This window comes from Amblyraja radiata, chromosome 32, assembly GCF_010909765.2.
Source record: "Amblyraja radiata isolate CabotCenter1 chromosome 32, sAmbRad1.1.pri, whole genome shotgun sequence".
NCBI lineage: Eukaryota > Metazoa > Chordata > Chondrichthyes > Rajiformes > Rajidae > Amblyraja > Amblyraja radiata.
In genome coordinates, this window is record NC_045987.1 from 26232037 (window position 1) to 26244396 (window position 12360).

General features: G+C 41.0%; 1 protein-coding gene and 1 long non-coding RNA gene across 2 annotated transcripts in view; one reads left to right on the forward strand and one right to left on the reverse strand.

The window, feature by feature from the left end:
- The window catches only part of LOC116991007, an 18131-nt gene extending 6661 nt beyond the window's left edge, over nucleotides 1-11470 (reverse strand). Inside the window, exon 1 of the long non-coding RNA XR_004416682.1 lies at nucleotides 11298-11470. This is a non-coding gene — a long non-coding RNA (uncharacterized LOC116991007). The remainder of the gene's footprint in view (nucleotides 1-11297) is intronic.
- ttll11 (tubulin tyrosine ligase like 11) overlaps nucleotides 1-12360 on the forward strand; it is a 287291-nt gene that overhangs the window by 184399 nt on the left and 90532 nt on the right. The gene's annotated exons all lie outside the window — the stretch shown is intronic.

Below are 12360 nucleotides of genomic sequence, written 5' to 3' on the forward strand. Positions count from 1 at the left end.
TCAATTGGAAATCTGGGTGGAGACAATTTGAATGAATAACTAAAGATCTTATAGCAGAGCTGTGAAGAACAGTTTCTTCTCCACTGCAATCTGACTCTACTTCTGAACCAATCACCACTTACACACCTAATTTCCGGAGATGCTGCCACATATTCTTTCTCTTAAATCTACGTCATTGGTTATTCCACTATTATACTTTAATATTGTTTTGCACTACTGCACACATGGCAAACTTGCACCATTCTACTGTTTTGTACTTGTATTTATGGTTGTATTTAACATTACTGTATGGGTTACTGTTTACTCCACGAGCTTAATGAGAACAAGGAATTTCATTGCTCCCTGGTGCAGCGATAACCAGTAATCTGGCAGCATAGTGCCATAGCGGCAGTGTTGCTGCCACAGTGTGCCAGAGAATCGAGTTTGATGCTGACTAATGGGCCTGTCCCATTTAGGTGATTTTTCAGCGGACTGCCGGCGACTGTCAAGTTGCCGGCAGTCGCCTGAAAAACCGGGAACTGGAACAGGGACTGTCAGAGTGGAACACACACACACACATCACTTCCTTCACCAGCCCGTGTGAATTTTTTAGACAGCGTTCCCCCCCCGCTTACCCTGTCTAAAAAAATTAACACGGTGCAAAGCCAAGGTGATACAGACACACACCGCGATGGACAGGAAGGTTGGCACTATCAAAAGATGGCTAAAGTACAATGTACAGTAAGTCCTTTAAAAGAGGGGGGGAGGGGGGAGAAGGAGTGGAGACAACATTTAAGAGACCAGAGGTACACGGCTGTGAAGCTCGGTGGATATTTAACATTACTGGTCGGTTATCTTTGGTTCTGAAAACTACTGCTTACCTTTTTTTTCCCAATGAGCCAATGAAATTCACTGGTCAGCACCGGCTTCAACCTACAAGAGCCTCCAAGAACCTTCGACCTTCTGGCAACCCATTAGGACCTCCTGGCGACCCACCTACGGCTCGAGAATTCACGCTACTCTCCATGGCGGCTTCATTCTAGTCGCCGCTAATTTTTCAACATGGAACATTCAACATGTTGAAATATTCACGGCGGCCATAACGAGACCGCGACTAGTTCCCAGAATGCGGGAACTCCTCACTACCATGAAGGTGACTCCCCGGCAACCATCCGCAAACGTGGCGACTGCATAGTCTCCTGCAGTCGCCTAAAAAGTCACCTAAGTGGGACAGGCCCATAAGGGTGCTGTCTGGGGAGTTTGCACGTTCTCCCTGTGACCGCTTCTCTCCAGGTGCTCTGGTTTCCTGCCAAATACGTGTGGGTTTTTGTTGGTTAATTGGCCTCTGCAAATTGCTCCTGGAGCGTAGTTGGTAAAGTTCGTAAGTCATGTTCTAGCTGTATGAAACATTGGCAAGGCCACATTTGGATTATTGTGTGCCATTATGGTCACCACTCTATAGGAGGCTTTGGAGAGGGTGCATGAAAGCCTTACCAGGATATGCCTAGATTAGAGAGGATTAGGTATCGGGAAAGGTTGGACAAACTTGGATTATTTTCAGTGGAGCATCAGAGGAACCTGTTAGAAGAATATAACATTCGGAGAGGCAAAGGTAAGATAGAGTCTTTTCCCCAAGGTGGAAATGCCAAATACTGAAGGGCATAGGTTTAAGGCCTAGGTTTTGGTCCCCTAATTTGAGGAAGGACATTCTTGCTATTGAGGGAGTGCAGCGTAGGTTTACAAGGTTAATATCCGGGATGGCGGGACTGTCATATACTGAGAGAATTGAGCAGCTGGGCTTGTACACTCTGGAGTTTAGAAGGATGAGAGGGAATCTCATTGAAACATATAAGATTGTTAAGGGTTTGGACATGCTAGAGGCAGCAAACATGTTCCGGATGTTGGGGGAGTCCAGAACCAGGGGTCACAGTTTAAGAATAAGGGGTAAGCCATTTAGAAAGGAGACGAGGAAACACTTTTTCTCACAGAGAGTGGTGAGTCTGTGGAATTCTCCGCCTCAGAGGGCGGTGGAGGCAGGTTCTCTGGATACTTTCAAGAGAGAGCTAGATAGGGCTCTTAAAGATAGCGTAGTCAGGGGATATGGGGAGAAGGCAGGAACGGGGTACTAATTGGGGATGATCAGCCATGATCACATTGAATGGCGGTGCTGGCTCGAAGGGCCGAATGGCCTACACCTGCACCTATTGTCTATTGAAAATAGTTTTATTTAAAGATGAGCCAAGCACGGTGTTTACACAGTGGTAGGTGCCTGGAATGTGCAGGCTGAGGAGCTGAAAGAAGTAGATACGATAGCAAAGTTTCAGAGACATTTACGCAGACACGTGAACATTCATACAGACCATATGCAGGCATATGGGTTATTTGGATTGGCATCGTGGTGTGTGCTGACACACTGGGCTAAAATAGCACTTTCTGTGCTGTTTTATGTTTCAAGTTTGGTAAAGCTAAAGGTAACTGATAACATTGGGCATATTAACTAATTAAAGGGAATATACTGGCTGGTCATCTAAGTTGTGTAGGTCACAGCAGGTCTAGGCTTACTATTGTCACGTGTACCGAAGTACAGTGAAAAGCTTTTGTCTTGTATGCTATTCAAACATCAGATGTGGAGAACATAGTGAATCTAATCCTGATGCCCATATTAAGATCTCCATTTGCAACAAGCAAATGAATGGAACTGCGCTCGCTTTGTAGTTAATTTTTTAGCTGACAAAGTACCAGTAAAAATGAATTTAAATGGAACTAGGGGGTCATGATTGCCATGACAGTACCTACTAACCGTGCTTGTGGGACTAATAATAAGTGATCTTGGATCATTTCACCAACTTCTCAGATGTCGCTATTGCTGTACAATTGCTGGATGAAGCACAGTTTGATTATAAACATACATCAGCTTGTCCTGGCATGATCATATTTTGGCTGCACCCTGAGTAAGTGTTCTTTTAAGTCCCAGAAATATTTCATTATCTATTTTGGTAAATCAGTCACAAAATTTAGATTCATTGCTGTACGTAACTAATATTAACATAATCGTGCTTTGACTGACCTCTCAGAAAAATAGGAATCATACAGGTTTTGTGGAGAGTAAATTGCTTTCTCATTAAGGTGAAATGAAAAATTAGCTTACTTTAACAGTCATTTATACATTATAATGTGTTCCTACCACCAATCTAATCTCAATGTAGCATAATTTACACTTTCAAAATTATTCTCGTTCAAAAATAACCTTTCAGTCTCCATGATTAATTACATCATTAGATTTGAGTTTTTCAGGTTATGGCTTCAGTGATTCACCCCTGTGGTTGGAATGATGTATATTTATTTTGTGAAGTTGAACGCGACAACTGTGCATAGATACTAAGCTCCCAAAAGGTGCACAAAAGCCTCATCTTGCTGTGCAATTAATGCTACTTAGCTGCCTGCAAAATCATCAGAAAATAATTACTTTGTGTGCTGAATTTTTAAATATATACAAAATCTGCATATAATAACTGCAGTCATACTGGAATCTATTTATTTGTCTTTTGTTCTTTTGTCTTCTAAGTTTTTCTTAATACATTTAACAAATAATCAGAACTACCTATTGCCCTTTATCCTTGGAAACCTAAGGAAGTCCATGATTAGAGTTGTGCTGAGTAGATGCATTGCTCCATGTTTAGAAACCATTAATACCATGACAATTACTTTAAACTGAGCTAGAAAAATACTTGGTCACTTACTAATACTTACTAATCTAAGTAAAGCAAAATTAAGCTAAAATGCTGCCGCCATTGCTTATTGCCATGCTTGAAAATTTACAACAAAATTGTATTCTAATATCCTGTTCTCATTAAGTGTTTCCTTGAAGTCGCTGTGTTGTAAATTATTTTGCTTGTAGCTGAAACATGTACTTTGTTCCATTATTTCCAAAGGAGTTTGCACTGGAACATTTTTTCCGAGATGGATGACTGTAATTGAAACATTTTATTTGTTTTTTGTTTCCCTGTATGATCATTTAGTAACACATGCTGCATTTTCATGAAATGTAACTACCTTTATAACTGACATAAATTACTTAAATCTGTTGTTCTTAAATCTCACAGAAGCCCATTAACTCTTTTGAATGCTAACTCAATACTTACAATGTCAATCGATTATTATATAACACAATATAAATCTTAAATTTTCCAATTAATTTTCAGCATTTTAACTAAATCTCTGTTATCTGGCCATACTAACAATTGAACACAATGACCACACATTATCTCTGCTAGTTTTTAATTTATTTTTTGGGATCTGGAAGTCACTGACAAGGCCTGTATTTATTACCCATCCACAAAGCTCACCGAGAAACTTATATGAGTCACCTTCTTAAACCACTACAGTCCTTCTTAAACCACTGCTGTGTTTTGGAGTAAGAAATTTCAGCATTTAGACTGCAACAATGAAAGACCAGCAATACATTTTCAAGTCTAGATGGTGTACAATTTGGATGGGGATTTTTAGGTGGCGGTGTGCAGTTCTTATCCTTAGAAGTTGCTTTTAATGTCAACCTGGGTGAGTAATAAACTGGTGTACATGTTGTCAATACTGCATAGTGTTTAATGGCGATATAGAGTGATTAGTGGGGGGTGAATGATTGCTTCATTCTGTAAAACTGCAGATAGTGTGGAGGTGTATCATCCAGATAAGTATTTCACCATACTCCTGATCTGTGCCTTATAAATGGAAACCAGGCCCTTCAGCACAAATCACAAATCGCCCATGCTGACCAAGATGTCCCATCTATGTTCAACCCATTTGTCTGCATTTGGCCCATATCCCTCTTAACATTTGCTATCCATGTATCTGTCCAAAAAATTATTAAATGTTGTACCTGACTCAATAATTCCTCTCTCAAATAATTTCATATAACTACCACCCTCCGGGTTCCTCTTAAATAATTCCCCTCTCATACGTTTTGGTCACCCTGCCATTATGGATGGGTAATAAATTAGTGACTTACAAATAAACCTAGGCCCTCTAGTTCTCGATTCCCCTACCCTGGGAAAAATACTCTGTGCATTCACCCATCTATTCTTCTCCTGATTTTATACACCTCGGAGATTTCAGCCCTCAACCCCCTGTGCTGCAAGAAATAAAATCCCAGCCTGCTCAACCTCTCCCTCTAGCTCAGGCCCATGGGTTCTGGCAACAATCCTCGTAAATGTTCTCTGCATTCTTCCCAGGTTAATGGCATCCTTCCTATAACGGTGACCAGAACTTAACACAATACTCCAAGTGAGGCCTCACCAACATCTTGTACAACTCTAACATAATGTCCTAACCTCTATATTTAACTCCCCTGACTGATGCCTGTGCCTTCTTCACCACCCTATCTACCTGTGAACTGGAACCCTCAACTCTACGATATTCCACAGGGCCCTACCATTCACTATGAAGATCCTGCCCTGCTTTGACTTCTCACACGTATCTAAAATAAACTTTATTTACCATTCTTTTGCCCACTTGCCATGCTGATACCACCTATTTTAATCTAACCTGCTAATTTATTAATCAGGCCATTGACATTCTTAACCAAATCCTTAACATGGATGATAAGTAGCAATGGGCACAAGTGTCATGTAATGATGATCTAAGACTGGGCTGTTTACCCTTTAGGGCGACAGGGTGGCACAGCGGTAGAATTGCTGCCTCTCAGTGTCAAAGACCCGTGTTCGATCCTGATTACAGGTGCTGTATGTACGGAGTTTGTACGTTCTCCTCTTGACCTGCATGGGTTTTCTCCGGGACCTCCGGGATCTCTGGTTTCCTCCCACACTCCAAAGATGCACAGGTTTGTAAGTTAATTGGCTTAATATAATTGTAAATTGTCCCTAGTATGTGCAGGATAGTGTTAACGTGCGGGGATTGCTGGTTGGTGCCGACTCGTGGGCCAAAGGACCTATTTCTGCACAGTTTCTCTGAATCTAAATCTGCAAGTCTTCCAATGTGAGGAGTGACTCCCATTATTGGTTCTATATTGCTTTATTTTGGTTCTCATTGACTTCAAATGTTATTAGTGTTTCATGATGCCACACCTAATGCTGCCATGATGCCAAGGGAAGTCATTCCCAAATCATCCCTGTAATTAAGCTCTTTGGCTCATGTTTTGGCATGAGTGAGTATTTGTTCATGAAATAACTGTTACATGAAAACACGGTTAAGGAAACCTTCATCACTTTTTCATGATTGAGTGTATACTGAAAACACCCATAGTTCTCAGCATGTATTCCTGGGCACTAACTGATTCTGTATTCAAAGGAATAATTGAACCATCATATTTATGTGGAGATACATTTGTGACTGTTTGTTTTCATTGAAGATAAAGAATTGGGCATTACTGTATTATTTATTAAACTACACCTGCGACATAATACAATATTGTGTGAACTGACAGAAGCACAAGCACAACAGAAGAGCTATGGGGATGTATTGGATGAGGTTACAGATAGAGGAATGGCTAGGTTGTGATTCTTTTTGAAGAAAGGATCCATGGATAACTATTTTGCTTGCTTCTTCCCCTCATAGAGCATTTCTCTCATTAGCTGAGTAGACATAAAAAAGCCGATCAATACTTTAAATAACATGTTATAATGATTTTTTCTTTTTTGTTGTTTTTGTAATTTTTAGTACAAAAATTCTATAATGAAACTCTTTTGGATACCTAGGTTGGGTACAAGAATAAACTGCAAGGGAAACAGGAGAATGTGCAATCCTTTTTTAATAACCATTATAATTCAATAATAGTTTAAAAAAAAGGATAATTGTACAAATATAAACTGGTTAGACAGAAACAAGTTAGATTTAATGTGCCCTGCTTTCTGCGAATGAAAATGAGAAGTTACAATAGTTTTTAACTTTGAATCTATTCAGCAGGTATTTTCAAACCTGATTATTTGGATAATATTGATGAACCTATTCGTCATCTAAATTCAGGAGGAAATTGGTTACAGCTTCAGCTTTTCGGGCACAATGAATGGGTGCTAGACATTTGTAAGTGAGGAACCTAGTTTAATTGGACTCCCACTACTAAATTGAATATTAGAGAGAGGAGTAGGATTTCTCCACCAGAGGCTCTCATGGTCTTTATACTATCAAAAAAAGGTGTTATTTTAAAATAAATGTTTGTTGTGAAATCATTAAATGCCAGAATGCTCACCATCTCCCAAATATAGGTCATTGTATTTCAACTGTACTATTCCATCCTGAGGCTCTTGTAGGCTGCAGCTTGTAAGCAATGACCTTTATTCATTTTCTACCCGTGTAGGGACTATTCAAATAGTCGGCATGTCTGATGAGTCTTATAGAGATGCATTCCAGATTCGAAAGGAATTTAACCCAAAATATTATCTACCGGGAATGTTCTCAGTCCTGTACAGTTCTTCAGACTCAATCCCTAATCTTTGTGTAAAATGTACGGCTGCAATTGTAAACGCATTTGTTAATACATCTACAACCCACCCCTGTATAACCCTCTCCTACCGCTCAGCGTTGGATGGATGTATGCTTGGAATTCATCCGCAGCTCCTCTCACTACATCTGTTATATAGTAGAAACAAAGATCTGCAGATGTTGGTTAATACAAAAAAGGACACAAAAGTGCTGGAGTAACTCAGCGGGTCAGGCAGCATCTGTGGAGAACATGGATAGGTGACGTTTTGGGTCGATACCCTTCTTTAAACTTTATATATATGTTATATAATAGCACCAGTATATCATATTCAATCTCCAAAATTCATGACATGGATTTAACTTAATCAATAGAAGTTGAATTTCTAGGCACTGTTTGACAGATCTTTATTTGTTTGCTTTATGATTACTAGTTTGAATTATGGCTTTTTAAGAAAGGATTTCATATTCTTCTGTTTCCTTTGCAATACTGCATCGACCAGTTTGAATTGCATCTTTCTTTCAAGATGTATGTTGTACAATAATTGAGATAATTAAACTGATAAATTAATTATTTTTTCTGAAATTTATTTCTACATTGAAAATGTGAACAAACTTTTCATCACATGCCTATAATATCCATGGCTTCTGCCTGAAGATAATGCACGACATCAGTCTGATTGCTGCCCACACTTGGTTTATATTTAGACTTTGATCACATGTTTTAAGATATGGGCATTGAAAAGCTGTGTAAAAACTGGAAATCCTTGCACTGAAAGTGGAGTACAGAATATTGGAAGACAAAGAAAGAATTATCTTTTGAGGAAACAATTATTTTCAATTCGCTCATAGAAGTTAAAATGCCGCTTAAAAACTGTTCTTAGTTTCTTCTGCATGTGTTCCAATATTGAGCCTGAAGCTTTTTTCATTAAATGGTTATTTATTGTTCAATCAATGTCATTTTTAATTGGAAATATTTCACTAGTAACTATGAGAACAAATGTACTAGACCACTTTGTCATAGGATCATAGTAATTCCTCCGTGGCAGTCTTTGCAGGAGATTTGAAGAGTATCTATTGGATAGCAAATTGCTGATTTTCAGGCGGTTGAAAGGTTTATTTTCCTAGTAACTTGGACTCTGTAATGGCTTCACCATGACGTAGAAATCTTGGACTGAAGCAAAAGAAATATTAAATTCTCATCAATGTGATTCTCATTGATTTTATAGCATTATATGTTTATGGATATAACATTCTATTGCCAAATATTGTTAAACTTACCTTCTACCTGTGAAGACATTAAATAGACCTCATGCTGCTGTCATTTAGACTCGAAAATAATGCTGGCCTGGATCTGACAGTGGCATGGGATTGGTGACTAAATGTAACGCAATGCTACAACTTAAACTGTGTTTAGTATTTTCTAACTTACAGCTTTCTTTTTGAATACAGAATCACAGAATGTCATAGTCAAGTGTCTTTTTTTTGCCTGAAGAAAGAAACTTGTGCAGATTGCTCATCTTTATTTGTTATACATTTCCTGAAAACAAAATCCTGCACCTTTTTCTCCACTTTGATCATTTTCAGAGGATTTTTAGTTTAGTTTAGAGATACAGCGCGGAAACAGGCCCTTTGGCCCACCGATTCCGCACAGACCAGCGATCCCTGCACATTAATTCTATCCAACACACACAAGGGACAATTTACACATACACCAAGCCAATTAACCTACATACCTGTACGTCTTTGGGGTGTAGGAGGAAACCGAAGATCTCAGAGAAAACCCAGTCAGGATCGAACCCGGGTCTCCGGCGCTGCAAGCACTGTAAGGCAGCAACTCTACCACTGCGCCACCGTGGCCGCCCTATTTTGTGCCCATTCTTTCCTTTATTCAGTAAATTCCACCTTTAATTCTCTTGTCTTCCCAATATTTGTCAACGTTACAAACTTTGCATGTTTCAAAATTTACTAGCAGGTGTTTTGGAGAAGATAGTCAGCAGCAGCAGCATAAAACACACCTGCAACTAATCAGCATTCTGTCTGTAATAAAGAAGCATGGAAGATGACGGCTATGATCATTCTTCCATGGCTCTGCACAATGGACCAGAGCTAAAGCTGACTCCTGCCCCTCGTCATCAATTATTTCTCTTGAAGTTTACATGTAACGTGCTAACATAAACGATAGACGATCTAACAGTTGTATTAGACCAGAAATATTATTCTAAAATTGAGGTCTCTTTACCCTCCTACCATTGTCCTACCAACAAAGTCTACCATTGAGCACTTCTTTGGGGGATACCTCGTGGACACATCACCAACTCTTTGATTCTACAAATGATAGCACATTAGTCACTATATAAAATAGTTATAAAGTCTGACAAACATTTAGCTTCCCAGCATCTCAATTATGAGTTATCCCAAGATATATAGAAAAACTGCAGGTTCAGATTCATAGAATCTAAAAATGGGATCATGTTAGCCAATTTATTGAAATCCATGATAGTATTCACCTGAAGTTGCTAGAATGCTATCTGAAGCTAGGACAATGACATTTAATAAAAATGTAAAAAATAGATGCTTTTAAATACCCAACATATTTCAACTTTTGGTAGACACAAAATGCTGGAGTAACTCAGTGGGACTGGCAGCATCTCTGGAGAAAAGGAATGGGTGACGTTTTGGGCGGAGACCCTTCTTCAGACCTGTCCCACTGAATTACTTCACCATTTTGTGTCTATCTTCGGTGTAAACCAGCTTCTGCAGTTCTTTCCTACACATTTCCTCTACTTTCTTGCTATTGCCTAAATGACATCTTTTCACCTAATTTCATAAAACTATTTTCTTTCAGCATTATATATTAATTGTGTAGCCTGAGAAATTAGTCCATATTGTCTTAGGAGTATAGAAGTTGGGAGGTCATGTTGCAGATGTATAAGATGTTGGCGAGGCCACATTTAGTAATGCCACTAGAATAGGGATTAACGGGTCCCTTTCAGAATGGCAGGCAGTGACTAGTGGGGTACGGCAAGGCTCGGTGCTGGGACTGCAGCTATTTACAATATACATCAGTGATTTAGATGAAGGGATTCAAAGTAACATTAGCAAATTTGCAGATGACACAAAGCTGGGTGGGAATAAGAACTGTGAGGAGGATACTATGAGAACGCAGGGTGACTTGGACAGGTTGGGTGAGTGGGCAGAAGCATGGCAGATGCAGTTTAATGTGGATAAATGTAAGGTTATCCACTTTGGTAGCAAAAACAGGAAGGCAGATTATTATCTAAAAGGTGTCAAGTTGGGAAAAGGGGAAGTACAATGGGATCTGGGGTCCTTGTTCATCAGCCAATGAAAGTAAGCATGCAGGTACAGCAGGCAGTGAAGAACGCGAATGGCATGTTGGCCTTCATAACAAGAGGAGTTGAGTGTAGGAGCAAAGAGATCCTGCAGTTGTACAGGGCCCTAGTGAGACCACACCTAGAATATTGTTTGCAATTTTGGTCTCCAAATTTGAGGAAGGACATTCTTGCTATTGAGGGAGTGCAGCGTAGGTTCACGAGGTTAATTCCCGGGATGGTAGGACTCATATGTTGATAGAATGGAGCGGCTGGGATTGTATACTCTGGAATTTCGAAGGATGAGAGGGTATCTTATTGAAACATATAAGATTATTAAGGGATGGACACGCGAGAGCAGGGATCGGCAACCTTGTTCTGTTTGGGGGCCAGGACGCATGTCTGTGAGCAGATGGCGGGCCACATCTATCATGTGTACACATGGATCCCGCCCCATCCCGCCCCAGATGGCAGGCATCAAATCACATGTTCACAGTGATCCCGCCCCTTCGATGACGCCACCCGCAGCACTGGCTCCTAGTTACGCACGCTCACGAACATGGCGCACCTACGGACCATTGCCCTGGCTCAGTCCTGAAGGCGATGGCTCAACTACTCACACTCACTTGTCCCCGGCCGATTGACAACCCCGATCCCGACAGAGGAGCCCAGACACAGAAGGTGCGCGGCCGTGCCGGCGGCTTTGCGCAGGATGCGGTACAGCCAGAGCCCATCTCTCGGCCGCACACGCAGGCGTTGCTCGGCGCTGGTCGGCGGCTCCACCATTGCGGCCATCAGCGCATGTGTTCTTGCATCACTGCGCCTGGGCGCCACGGCCTCGGGCTCGGGAGGTACCAGAGATGACGGAAGCCTGCGGGCCGGATGATTTCGGGTTACGGGCCGCATTCGGCCCGGGGGCCGTAGGTTGCCGACCCCTGTGCTAGAGGCAGGAAATATGTTCCTGATGTTGGGAAAGTCCAGAACCAGGGGCCACAGTTTAAGGATAAGGGATAGGCCATTTAGAATGGAGATGAGAAAAAACCTTTTTACCCAGAGAGTTGTGAATCTGTGGAATTCTCTGGTTGAGTTGGCTAGGAATCTATTCATTGGAGCACAGGAGGATGAGGGGTGATCTTATAGAGGTATATAAGATCATGAGAGGAATAGATCGGGTAGATGCACAGAGTCCTTTGCCCAGAGTAGGTGAATCGAGGACCAGAGGACATAGGTTTAAGGTGAAGGGGAAACGATTTAATAGGAATCGAAGGCAAGTTTTTCACACAAAAGGTGGTGGATGTAGGAAACAAACTGCCAGAGAAGGTAGTTGAGAGGGACTATCCCAACATTTAAGAAGCAGTTATACAAGTACATGGATAGGTTAAGAGGGATATGGACCAAATGCTGGCAGGTGGAATTAGTGTAGCTGGGACATGTTGGCCGATGTGGGCAAGTTGGGCCGAAGGGCCTGTTTCCACACTGTACCACTCTATGGCTCTATGAGTAACCATCATTGTGTTAATTGCATATGGCCGACAGGGATCCAACTGGGTAAGATCATACTTGCCTACTATCCTTCACACCCACCAATTCTGACATCCAATCAGTCCCTCTTTATGCG